The 9,562-nt window shown below is 35.5% G+C and overlaps 1 long non-coding RNA gene across 2 annotated transcripts; it reads left to right on the forward strand.

Moving 5' to 3' along the window:
* The first annotated feature begins 514 nt into the window (after window positions 1-514).
* LOC118610705 lies at window positions 515-9,311 on the forward strand. Of its 2 annotated transcripts, none has more exons than XR_004953923.1 (3): window positions 515-655; window positions 5,214-5,313; window positions 6,827-9,311. It is a non-coding gene; the product is annotated as an uncharacterized LOC118610705 (long non-coding RNA). The 2 variants fall into 2 exon arrangements; XR_004953924.1 differs by having other exon boundaries at window positions 7,310-9,311.
* The last annotated feature ends 251 nt before the right edge of the window (window positions 9,312-9,562 follow it).

Below are 9,562 nucleotides of genomic sequence, written 5' to 3' on the forward strand. Positions count from 1 at the left end.
CACATAGATATCTATCCACCGCTGAGGTGGTAAATTGCACACACAGAAAGAGGAAACTAAGTTATCTGACTACTGTGAACAGGGCCACGTAGAGAGGATCTAATTATAAATAATAAGAGGAAAATCACCCATTGCATTAAATTTTAGAGCTAAAAATATTTTAAAATCTTTATCAGCTTATTTTCTTTCTTGTTTAACATTGTCAGTATCATTTTTTAATTCCAGTGTTTCCTTTAACCTTGCATGTTCCTCTTTTGGATGTCTACTTCCTTTTAAAATAACAATTCTCTACTAATTTTCATATCTTTTGTTTTATATTAGTATGAGCATTTCTGTAACGGCAGCATGGGGAATTTATATGCAAGTTATGGGAGATGTTGGCTTTTATAGCTCAAAATTTGTTTTATTTGATTCTAATTTATAGGTGAAAAATGCTACTTTACGTGGAGGCCTGTTTTATTCCATAAAACTAACTGAACCATAACCCCAAAGTGCAGTGAGACACTCACAGCGTGACCACATTATTTCAGAGAGCTGGAGAGGTGCTGGTCCGTTGATCTCAGACTTCACGAACCACAATGCAGCTCCAACTGGTTTCCTGCAGTAGCTTCGAGCTTCTGTCAAACAGCCACTGCAGGACCCTGAAAAACACAAGGTAGGGAGATGGCACCTAGCCACATTTTTTAATAATGTTAGCTCTTTTACTTAAGTTTATTTTGTTACTTTTATTAAAGGGGTTGCTGTCACACTGTACGTTTTTCTTATGTAAAGGTAACATACAATAATTGTTAGGATAGCATACTATGGAAGATGCAGAACTAAAGGTAAGGCCTATGTGGGTGTCCTTACTTTGCCAAGAACTGCAAATGCCTCTTCCTGTATATAATTGTGCTAACATTAAACGATAAATGTAGAATTCTTAGTGTGGGTTGGACCTTTGGGATATCAAGTCCCTTTTTAGTTTTCAATAGCTACCTGTATCGGCATCACCCAGGTTGCCTAAAACCTTGTTGTTTCAGTCTCTGCTCTGCCTCCTCTCCGAGTCAACCCTAATGCAACCAGGCAATATCCAGTCATTAAACAGAGCCTAGAACTAACCACACATTCCTGGGCCCAAATCCAGAGTGTCTGTGCAGTGCCCCATGCATTCAGATACTGAGCAATGTGCAGCCACTCTCCCACCCAACAATTCTGTTTTCTAGTCCTCCTTGTTGTTGGATGCCTGTCCACTCCCGAGACTGCAGCTGGTGTCCTAAGCTGAATCACCAATGGTTTAACAGAAGCCCTGCCTTCTGCCTAGTACCTGGCCTGGCACCTCACACCCTGTCCCTAGACACTGACTGGTGCTCTGTTTCCAACTGAATGAGCTCTATCCTTCCCTAGCCTGGAGCTGAAACACTAGCACTGTCGGGAATTCCTATTGCCAGATCCTCCCTTTCCAGATTTCAATCCCTTATAAATCACTCAAGGCCCAGAAGCCCAGTCCTCATTCCCTCAGATATTGTGACTGGAAATGCTGGTCATTAACCCACCTTGGTCCCAGACCCCTTTTTTCTGCTTACTTCTTTTCCTAGACCTTAAGCCCGACACACCCCACAGTAGGTGTGGTGTGGGATGAGATAATCATTACATAAAGGAAATCTTGAAGGTATCTTTCTTTTTTTTATTTTTAATTTATTTTATTATTATTTTTAACATTTTATTTTTCCCCTCCCCACTTCTCCTTCTCTTCTGGTAACCACTAGTCCATTGTCCATGTCCATGAGTCTCTGTTTGTTTGTTTTGTTCATTTGTTGCTTTTAGGTTTATATCCCACATGTAAGTGATGATATCATATGATTTTCAACCTTTTCTGTCTGGCTTGTTTCGCTTAGTATGATTATTTCAAGGTCCATCCATGTTGTTGCAAACAGCAGTATTTCATTTCTTCTTATGGCTGAGTAATAATATTCCATTGTATATATGTACCACAGCTTCTTTAGCTAATCACCTATCGTAGGACACTTCGGTTGTTTCCATGTCCTGACCACTATGAATAATGCTGCTATGAACATCAGTGTACAAATATCTTTTGGGATATGAGTTTTCAATTTTTGGGGTAAATATCCAGCAGAGGGATTGCTGGATCATATAGTTGATCAATTCTTAGTTTGAAGGCCTCTTTTTTAATCGATGCAAATAATCACCACAATTAATATGCTTGGTGGTTTCTATTTTTTAATAATTATTTAAAAATAAAACTTTATCATTTTTTATTCTCGTGAGAAAGCTGTATAGTTTCCTTTGTTTTATTGTTCCAAAATTTGATAAGCCATAGGATTAAGTTACCCTTTTTAAGATGCTATGTTAGATATTAGAGAGCCCAGCTAGCTAGTGCTTGCATTAAGCAGTTAACTTTATTATGAGTTTGATTGTTTCTATAAAGCTTTCTGTGCTATCTATATTTTGTGCTACTTAGTTTCCATGGCAACATGTTTGTTCCCATGGAGAAACAAAGATGAACACCTAAACAGAGTTGAACTTGATATATAAAACTTCACTCAAAGGATAGTTTGCTCAGAGGCTATAAAGAGCAAACGAGACAGAAAAGCAGAAAATACATCTAGGTTTCAAGTTCCAGCTCAAAGCTAAGAAACTACTTCTGATTTCTTTTGACCTGATAAGTAACAAATCATTCTTGGTGTCTTAATAACAACTTTAAACAGAACATTCTTTCCCAAAAAGCAGTTTTCAAAACTTACTACCTAGGCAAAGGGTCTTTTTAATGGTGATTTGGTGGCTTGTTTTATTTTTAATAATCTGATTCTCACAGTTGCAATTTCTATTTAGATATTTTAAGAGTTATTGGAATTTTCATAAAACTATCTAAATTTAACTTGGTTTGAAGAAGAAAACCTATAAAGTAATGCGACTATGAGCGAATGAGCATTAGATTATTTTAAAATAAAAAGATTCTTTTTCTTATGTCCAGAATTTTCCTAGCCTAACTTTTACCAGTTTAGGCCATTTGAATAGAGCTTGCGAACTGCAAATGGATGGAATTTCAGCTGCTCTGGATGCATATGAAGGGAATTTGGTAGCCTTAGTTAAGGTTCACACTACAATGCCAAATTCCTAATACTATTACAGCAGGACTTCGGATAATACCAGTAAAAGAATTCGCACCCACTTGTGAGCTGCACCAAGTGGCATAAACTTCACTCGTAAAAGACAAAACAAAAATCATAGTGGCTCCAGTGGCTCTTTGCTCTTCAACCTCCCTCCCTCCTGCCTGCCTACTCCTCCCCGACCCCAATTTTGTAATCCAAACACTACTCTCCTTTCGTACCCCACTTCTTTGTCCGCTGTTCTCCAGCCTTCTTTGTGCTCTTTTTGCCCTTAAGCCTTGACCTCCTTCTCTCCATTCAGTTCTTCGTGTTCTTACTCTACATTTTCCTCACTTTTTTTTCTGGCTTCACTCTTGTTTTATACTCTCTTCCTTCTTCAACCTTTAGCATTTCTCGTACTATTCTTATTTCCATTGTCCTTCCCTGCCTTTATTTTCATTCTTGCCTCCTTTTCTTCCTCTCTTTACACCTCTTTGTCTCCTGGAAATTTGTGCATTTTGCCCTATCTTTAAAAAAAAAATTATGTGTTGTTTCTAGATGAATTCTGTTTCTCGGTCCTTCCATGTATTATTTTTCCTGATTGTTTGAATCTCATTCCCACTGACTTTGTGCAAAAAGATTATGATTGGAGCAATTTAAAATATTTCTTTAATATAATAAATGTGAGAAGAAAGATCAGCCTTAGAAAATAAAAATAACATCTTAAACTGTAGATTGCCTTTTTTAAAAAAAATCAGTCTCTTTGTCCCCTCCTGCGAGTTCACAGGGAGTAGAATTAATGAGATTTGTCATCTTCTGTATTTGTCTAGATCAGGCATTATTCATTCCAATCAAGTAGTGAAGAACAGGATTCTGAAATCGGCAAGTCCAATAGACTGAGTTCTTGCCATTTGAGATAAATTAAGTTTTGTACATTATGTGGTCAGCTGACAAACAGCAGGATAAATACGTGGCCCAGGATAAATACGTGGCCCAGGATTAACTGTAGTTTTTGATGCAACAGTTACAAGGAAACAGGATACAAAGGTTTCTCTCTTATTTTTGTATGGTGTTTGTGAAGGGGGGGGGGCATGTCCATCATTTTATATTGTTTATTCCATATGGCAGATAGAATAATGAAAATTTCTTGAATACAGAGCTTTTTTTTTTTTTTTTTTCCTGGTCCCCTGTCATCAAATAGACATACATTTTGAGTTACTTTTTTTCTCTTTTTATTTTTCTTTTTTTTTTTAGTTTAGGGAATTGAATGTTCATCTTGCTTTTACAGACATTCACATAATTTCCAAAAACATGCAATAATGGATTGCATGTAAAGATAAATGGTCCATTAAGGTTTAAATGCATTGGTTTGAAATACAAGCTATATATTCTAATTGCTGATTTATTCATGACCATATAGTTTTGCATATTATATGAGAGAGCTATATATAACTAAATACATTAGCATAGCGGCAGATTCTTTATTTATGCTTTGGCATACTTGAAATTAAACTTTAATGTAGATTACATTTATTAAGTGCCTAAAAGTCACATTTGTCCACTGATAAATTTTCAGTCTTTTAAATCCAAGAGAAAATACTGATGTCCCATAACATATACTAGTTTTATAGCACCCAAAGCCTTGGTCACTCATTTTCACTCATCATTTTGTTTTCCTCCGTTTTTCACCATTTTGTTTTTCTCCATTTATTGCTTTTGCATTTGACAGTTTTTATATTGCTTAAAGACCCTGGGATCTGAAAAAAGACCATGACTTGGAAACTAAACCACTATTATGTAAAATTTTTAGTACAAAGATATTTTCCCTATCTTCTCTTTACTTCTGATCTAATTATAGAGGCAACACACACAATCATGCAAGATGAGCATTGCACAATGCTGAGGGGTCGTTCTTGACCTATGAGTGCAGGCCCTGGATGGAGGTGGATTCCATTCATTTTGCAGTTCTTGCTGAAACTATGTCATGCTTTTTCTTATCAGATGAACAAAATTTTTACTTTGATAATGATGAATTATGTTTGCTTTATTCTCTAAAAATCCTGAAATGTAACATTTTAGTAAAGAGGAAACTTAGAGATCATCTGGTTCTTCTCTTTTATGTTACAGAGAAGGACGATGCTTCCAGAGAAACGATGTACACGCATACCTCATTTTATTGCGCTTTGCTTTGAGTGCTTCACAGACATTGCATTTTTACAAATTGAAGGTTTGTTGTCAGCCTCATGTCAAACGAGTTTATCGTTGCTATTTTTCCAACAGCGTTTGCTCATTTCATGTCTCTGTGTCATATTTTAGTAATTCTCACAATATTTCAAACTTTTCATTAGAATACTTTTATAGTGATCTAGGCTTTATAAACTGCCTCTTTTGGGAGCTCAGGATTGATTTCTTCTAGCCCTGTGTGGTAGAGAGTCAGTCACCGGCCGGCTAAGAAAGGCTCACAATTCATCTCAATTGGCTCCATGGGTCTTAGATTTGAGCAAACCACACTTAGATGCTACCACTGTAATTGTTTTGGGGCTCCATGAACCGCACCCATATAAGACAATGAACTTAATCAATAAATGTTGTGTATGTTCTGAATGCTCCACTGACCAGCCATTCCTCAGTCTCTCCCCCTCTCCTTGGGCCTCCCTATTCCCTGAGACACAATTATATTGAAATTAGGCCAATTAATAATGCTACAATGGCCTTTAAGTGTTCAAGTCAAAGAACGTCTCTCATTTTAGGTTAAAAGTGCTACCCCTGTGAACACAGGAATGATAAGAAAGCAAAACAGCCTTATTGCTGATATGAAGAAAGGTTTAGTGGTCTGGATATAGAAGCTCAAACCAGGCAGAACATTCCCTTAAGCCAAAACCTAATCCAGAGCAAAGCCCTAACTCTCTTCAATTCTATGAAGGCTGAAGGAGGAAGTTGCAGATGAAAAGTTTGTAGCTAGTAGAGGCTGGTTGATGAGGTTTAAGGAAAGAAGCCATCTCTGCAAACTGTAACATAAAAGTGCAAGGTGAAGCAACAAGTGCTGATGTAGAAGTTGCAGCAAGTTATCCAGAAGATCTAGCTAAGATAATTTATGAAGGTGGCTGTATTAAACAACACATTTTCTAAGTAAACAAAACAGTCTCATGCTAGAAGATGATGATGTCTAGGACTTTCATAGCTAAAGAGAAGTCGATGTCTGACTTCAAAGCTTCAAAGGACAGGCTGATTCTCTTGTTAGCAAATAAAGCAGCTGGCGATTTTAAGTTGAAGCCAATTCTCATTTACAATTCCAAAAATCTTAGGGTCCTTTAATTATAGTAAATCTTCCTTTCCTGTGCTCCATTAATGAAATTTAAAAAAAGCCTAGATGACAGCACTTTAGCTTACATGGTTTATTGAATATTTTAATCCCACTGTTGACACCTACTGCTCAGAAAAAAAGACCCCTTTCAAAATATTACTGCTTGTTGAAAATGTATCTGATCACTGGAGAGCTCTGACAGAACTGTAGAATGAGATTAATGTTGTTTTCATGCTGCTAACACAACATCCATTCTGCAGCCCATGGATCCAAGAGTAATTTTAACTTTCAAGTCTTATTATTTAAGAAATACATTTCATAAGGCTATAGCTGATATACATAGTGATTCCTCTAATGAATCTGGGCAAAGTAAATTAAAACCTTTTGGGAAGGATTCACCATTCTAGATGCCTTTAAGAACATTTTCAATTCGCAGGAAGAGGTCAAAATATCAACACTAACAGGAGTTTGGAAGAAGTTTATTCCAACCCTCATGGATGACTTTTGAGGATTTCAAGATTTTGGTGGAGGAAGTAATGGCAGATGTGGTGGAAAGAACAAGAAAACTAAAATTTGAAGCAGAGCCTAAAGATGTGACTGATTTGATGCAATCTCATGATAAAACTTTAACAGATGAGGAGTTGCTTCTTATGAATGAACAAAAGAAAGTGGTTTCTTGAGATAGAATCTACTCCTGGTGAAGCTGCTGTGAAGATTGTTGAAACAACTACAAAGGATTTAGAATATTACATAACCTTAGTTGAGAAAGCAACAGCAGATGTGAGAGGTCTGACTCCAATTTTGAAAGAAGTCCTACTGTGGGGAAATGCTATTAAAGAGCATCACAGGCTACAGAGAAATCATTCAGGAAGGGAAGAGTCAATCGGTATAACACCTTTCGCTGTTATCTTATTTTCAGAACCTGCCACAGCCACACTAACCTTCAGCAACAATCAGCCTGATCAGTGACCAGCCATCAAAACTGAGGGCAGACTCTCTGCCAGCAAAAATATTACAACTCGCTGAAGGCTCAGATGATGGTTTATCAATAAAGTATTTTTAAATTCAAATATATACATTTTAGACATGACTTTGCACACCTGATAGACTACAGTGTACTGTAAACATAATTTTCATACACGCTAGGAAAACAAAACCTTTGTATGACTTGCTTTATTGTGATATTCATTTTATTGAGGTGGTCTGGAACTGAACCCACAATATCATCAATATCCTGACCACAATTGTATCACCATACAGATCATCAAAGTCATAGTTAGAGTCAGGTCTCCTGATTTCTAGCCTCAGGAATATCATTTTGAAGACATTCATGACAACATAAAAAATACACATTTCTACCACATAAATTTCAGAGGTACAACTTTCTAGATTTTTAGCCTACCTTTACTCCTAGACAATTTTATATTGTAAACTGATAGAAAACTGAAGTACTTTCTGGCTAATTCTCCTTGTGCAGCTTGATATGTAATCCAGCAACATATAAAATGGGATTTTTTGAAAGAGAATCTCATCATCTTCATTGACTAACATGGTAGAGAATATTTAGAAAAGGAACTGTTGAATGTCACTGTTTCATCTATATACCACAGTATAATTTTGGAATATCAAAATTAAGTAATTAGAATGCAATTTCATAGGAATTAAGATGTTAACTTTCCCAAGAATGTATTGGGAAACCACCAGAATATTTATTTTCTATATGGAACTTTTCTTTATTAATATCAACCCACACTTTTCCTCATCTTCTTTTTTATTACTCAATAATAATGGGTGGTTTTTGCTATAGTATTTTATTTCTGTTCTCTTGTATCTAGGAAGCTTGTTAACTGCAAGTTTACCGAATTTGTCTTGTATTTGTTTCTCTTCTCCATGATCCTAGATGTGCATACATTTGAGGTTATAAGTGTGCTATATTTAAGTAGACAAGAATTAAACTAAAGAAACTTCATTAGAGAAGTCCTGATTAATTGGAAGCAAATACCCAAATTTAGTCTCTGTTGCAAAAAGGGTACATCATGAATCTAAATGTTAACAGAATTAATCATGAATTAAAAAAACTTTAAATGTAAATTACTATATAGCGATATCTAATAATATGTTTAAAATTGTTTACTCTTCTAGTAGACTAATGCATATTATTGAAAATAAGCAGGGAGGAAAAACGAGTACATACCATAATAAAAACATAATGCTTTTTTAAAAAATTCCATCTTTCCCCCTTTTTTTAGAAGTGAAAGAGGTATATGATGAATTTGATCATAAACTTTCATTTGAGAGAGCAATGCAAAAAGAGAAGAAAAACACATTAGTACTCCAAGAAGCCACAGCTTCTGGCAAATATTGCAAGAATGAGTTAGATCATTGACCTTTTTTTCTGGGGCCTTATGTCAACTTTGAGTGGAGTTTCCAATTGCACAATGAGCATCTGGACAGTTTTGACATCTTTATTACACTCTCTGAGTTCTTAAAATGCTACCATTTTATTTAAAGATAATTTCCTTCAAGATTAAAATGATTAACTGCCAAGAGTAATTAATCCCATGACTCAATACCAAACAATTATCTTGCCAGATCTGGTTTCCTAACTACTATTCATAATCAGAATACCTGTTATTTAATCAACATTAAGATTTGATTGATTGATGATAGTAACATTTACATTCATTTTTGTTGAGGCCTAATTCCGTTTTTGTATTCTGCTTTGTACCAAATTATTGTGGTTTAAATAGCCTGGTTAACATGGCTACTTTTAAACAAAATCATAAATTCTGATAAAAGCTGACTAAGGAATTCATAATCATAGCTCTTGGCCGCCACCTAAAGGTTTCTTTCTTGTTTTATTTTATATAACACCTACTGTACATCCCTTTTATAATAAAAGTGTTGTCTGTATCATCACATATTTCTATATAAGCATTTGGTAAAGAGATTTATTTCAGTATGTTTTTTCACTTTTGTATATTTACATTAGCAGCCTATATAATTATATTCACTTCCCAATTGATTCTGTATACAAAAGCAGTTTAAACTAGGTCCTCTAAGTGGTCTGAAAGCTTTCTATTCATTCCAGAAAAAGTGTGTCCTTATTACGTACCACTCCCACTTCTAGGCCCATCTTGGAAATACAAAAATGTTTAAGTCATGGTCTCTG

Source organism: Rousettus aegyptiacus, unplaced genomic scaffold (assembly GCF_014176215.1).
Source record: "Rousettus aegyptiacus isolate mRouAeg1 unplaced genomic scaffold, mRouAeg1.p scaffold_m13_p_13, whole genome shotgun sequence".
NCBI classification, from domain to species: domain Eukaryota; kingdom Metazoa; phylum Chordata; class Mammalia; order Chiroptera; family Pteropodidae; genus Rousettus; species Rousettus aegyptiacus.